Raw genomic sequence first — 4,446 nt, 5'->3', positions numbered from 1 at the left:
GAATAATAACTTGAGTAGTGTGAGTTACTGATAGTAGTGTTAGCATTTTCTGATTCTGAAAAATCCCGGCTTAAATTTGAAAAAGGTTTGAGTATACCCCACTGCCTGTTGAAATGGCTGCTTAATGACATCACAGTTTCTCAATAGGGTAATTCAGGTAATTCAGACTTTTCACTCATTACAATCCCAAGTTCTATCGATTTACATGTACAGACATACCTCCTTATGGTAGTTTTCTCATCCTTTATTTTCTTTCTCTATATTCTACTTAGTACAGGCAAAGCAGACACAGCAAAACATTTAGAAACTGGATCGTAAAGGAAGTGTACTTGGTTATCTAACCATCTGTAGCTTGAGATGTTCTTTATTTCTGTATCTTTGTGGTAGGCTTAAATATTCTAAAGAGAATTGCTGACAGTTATTCCAAAGAGAACTCTATCTCTGAAGAGAATGTTCATGTAAGTGTTAGGCATGTATCATTTATTTGGATCATGCAACAACTCCCTAAGTATAAAAATCATTGTTCAATAGACCCAAAATTACTACATCAGATGCAACAGCGTATATCAGGACTGAGGAAAACGTAGTGATCAAGACAGAAAAACTGAGTCCAGAAAAAGGTAACGTATATAGTAAAGGACATCCCATTCTAACAGCAGCTTGCATCTGCCTGCAAAACAGCCTTCACATAAAATGTTTCTTGGGTAACATTCATTTACTTAGGCCCACAAATAGGAATCCACCTAGACAGCACTAGATGTAAGAATCTGTTGCAAAGGTGAGAGAATCAAGTCAACTAAAATTGAACTCTGAGACAGCAATGACCGCAGAGCAATAATCACTATGATGTTTCTAAAAGATGAATGAAGTTGTTAAGGGAAGAGGAGAAAAGCAGCAGCAATAAAACCTTCATCCAAATAGACTACTGTCAGCTTTGGGAAAGGTGAAGATCAGCAAAAAAGCAACCGGGTTAACAAGGTATGACCCAAGGGTCTGACCTTAGGAGTAGCTAAGAGCAGAGCTCAAAAGGATGCAAGGCGTACAGACACAGACCTGCAGAACACAGACATTTTATCAACAGGCTGATTCTGACCCTACCTGCACACCTAGTTTGAGATGCTCAGGCTGTTCTTTTAACTGTGGTAGGTTTCCTTGATTACTGCTCCTTATTTTTTAACATCTTAACATTTTAACATGAAAAAGTGGGCTGCTCAGCTAAACATCTTCGTAGTCTCCAGACAAACAAACCTACACCTGTGATTTGACATGCAAAAGGAAGTATAAATGCATTAAAAAAAGACACTCCCACTCCTGTAATTTCTTGCATTGTTAATTCATTAATACCTCTCTATTGGTTGGCTATTTTGTTGTTATATGTGAGGCAGGACCTCTCGCTTATCCCAAAGGCAAGACAGCCACATTTAATCCTGAATGAGATAATAAATATGAAGAAGGGGGGGGGGGGGGGGGGGGGCAGGGAATGGGGAGGGAGGTGCGGGTAGGGGAGGAGAGGAATACTTCACTTGGAAGGGACCTACAACATCATCAAATCAACTGCCTGACCACTTCAGGGCTGACCAAAAGTGAAAGGATGTTATTAAGAGCATTGTCCAAATGCCTCTTAACACTGACAGGCTTGGGGCATCAACCACTTTTGAAGCCTGTTCCAGTGTTTGACCCTCTTGGTAAAGAAATGCTTCCTAACGTCCAGTCTCAACCTCCTCTGGTGCAACTTTGAACCATCGCCACTCATTCCATCACCGGATACCAAGGGAGAAGAGGTCAACACCTCCCTATCCACCTCCTCAGGAAGCTGCAGAGAGCAGAGGTTTGTGAGTCAGTGTCCATGACAGAAGATCTGTCTTCCATGGATTGTGGAGATATTAATGACTCTCAAAAAAAATTAAATGTACATTGATATAGGATACACAATAGATGAAAAGTTTTCTCGGTACCTGAGTGAAAGCAACAGAGGTATGATTTATTTGGAACAACTGGGAAAGGAAAATCCTGGGTAAGGGAGGAAAACATTGAAAACAGGTAATACTAAAACTTTTGGAAGAATACTAAAACATCAAGCCAGGTGACTTTGTAGTCCTCACAGAGCTCATAAACCTATGGAGCCAGCTAGGTGCTGTCTTCTGTCACCTGCATTGCTGGCAGCAGTGCTGGAGCTGCAGGGCACTGCACCAAAGCAGGTGTCCTCAGGGGTGAGGCTGCTGGGAGAACAGCGCAGCAGCTCTGCACAAAAGCCACTCTGGTAAAGCAGGTCAGAAGAGAGCATCCACGCTGAAGATCCAATCCAACAACTTTTTCTAGACATGTATAAACTAATACTGAGGAAAATCTGAACTGCCTGCAACCATGCTAGAAAATCCATCCAAAGATAATTAAGAGATGCTAATGAATGCTAACTGGAGGTCCCACCTTACACTTGGTACAGTCCTTAACTTGAAGAAATCATAATCTAAATGAAAGAGAAAAGCAACATGTGGATGGATAAGGGCTATTATTAACCCTGTTTCATAAATGGAAAAGTACTAAGAAATTCAAAGCCTGGTTACGATTTAAACCATTTCTACCTTTGTAATAGAGAAAGAGTAAATTAGAATCAAGCTATGAAGGGGCCTAAAAAGTCTCACAAGAAACAAGGGAAATAATCTCAAGTTCCTCTTAGATCCAGTTCTCTGTCTGAGTCAAACCCCTCCTTCATATGTGGAAGAAAACCAACACACGTGATGCTAGTAAAGAAAATAAAAGCACTCTCATAAGCATCAATTTTTCCCCAGCAGAAAAGTGTCCCAGCTTGCCCAGAAACTCTGTCCCACTGAACAGCTTCTCTGCACTGTCAGATTTGTGCTCACCAGCAGAGGAGAAAGTAGTTTTCTTACTGCTTTAGTACCTATCCGCCTCAGAACAGTGAAAGCACAGCTTCGAGTGCCATCTAGGGGAGCGCACCCCTCTGCAGAAAAGAGTTTTGTTGGTTGAAGATTCAACTTCTCAAAAGATTTTCAAACTGACCCACCGTTCACGTGTGCTCATTGCGCTGGGCAAAACCTGTCTGCTGTCGTTCTTGCGTGCAAGTACTAATACAGAGCGTGGAGCTAGTGGAAAGCAGCTGGGGAAGTTCTACTTCACCAGAAATTTTAATTAGTGAATGGATATCTCAGAATATTAAGCAGCTTCTAGAAAGGAAATAGGGGAAGAGAGTGCTGATAGCACCTGCGTCTTCCTCAATATGTTTGCACATATGTGAATACTCACAAAATCTCAGTGTTATTCGTAAATATAACTACATGTCTTGAAAATCTGCCTTAATAACAGCAAGGATTGATTTGTAATGATGGATAAAACATTGCAAGGAATCTTGGGAATGTCTGGAAGAGATAGCTAAGGAGCAGCCTGGAAACCAAAAAATGGAAAATTGGTGGGATCATTTATATGGGAATTTGTGTATATTCATAAAGATGTAAATCAGTCCACATATAGATGATCACAGCAGGTCCCTTCGCCATTCTCAGCACAGAGCAGATTCAAAAGCACCAAAACATTTCCTCTGGAGGGTGGGGAGGTTGCACCACAATGGGGAAGCCTGTACCCCTGCTACCCAGTGCTGGCTGTGGCGAGAGATATGGCCTCAGAGCCAAGGCTCTGCCAGCACATGAGTGAAGCCACGAGCTGCCACACACCGTCCAGAGCTGGAGAGGTTGACAGCTCAGAGATGGAGTGCCAGGGCAGGGGGTTCACCCAGCCATTCTTGGAGCCATGCTCTTGGCTTTCACCTTGGGCTCCCTCACCTCTGCTGTACATCAGTCCCAAAGCAAAATGCTCACTTTGCAACTCCACTTCCCGTGTCAGGCAAAGGTGCACAACCTCGGCGAGGTTCACAGAACCCCAGCCCAGCGTCACATTGCTCCACGGCTGGAGCACATGCCCTGTTTTCCATTCCTGTCACTTCTGAGTCACCCAGGGTAGAGCTGCCATGCAGTGGTGAATATGGACACAAGGCTCAGGTTTATGGTCTGCGGTGACTGCAGAAGAACAGGCAGCCCAGAGACACAACACTGGTCAAGCCCAGCACCAGAACAGCTCTAAAAGAGCAAGGACGCTCATCCAAGCACTGCCCACAGTGCAGGTAAGATGCCTTTGCCACACCAGCACTCCTGAAGCACCTTCATCCTATTCCTCCCATCCTATTTGCTCCATGAGGCCAACACACAGACATCCAAACACCCCCAGACACTCAGGGCCAACACACAGACATCCAAACACCGCCAGACACTCAGGGTCCAGGGCAGCTGAGCTGAAAGCTGGCCCCAAGATTTAAATCCCAGGCATTTAACCCTGACAACTAGACTCAGCACTTAAATACAGGTATTCCCCTGTACCTCTAATTCTTAAATGCTTTTTAAAATCTGCCCTTGCTATTGTAGGAGATTACTTACA

This window comes from Falco naumanni, chromosome 7, assembly GCF_017639655.2.
Source record: "Falco naumanni isolate bFalNau1 chromosome 7, bFalNau1.pat, whole genome shotgun sequence".
Taxonomy (NCBI): Eukaryota; Metazoa; Chordata; class Aves; order Falconiformes; family Falconidae; genus Falco; species Falco naumanni.
Note: the sequence above shows the minus strand (reverse complement) of the source record.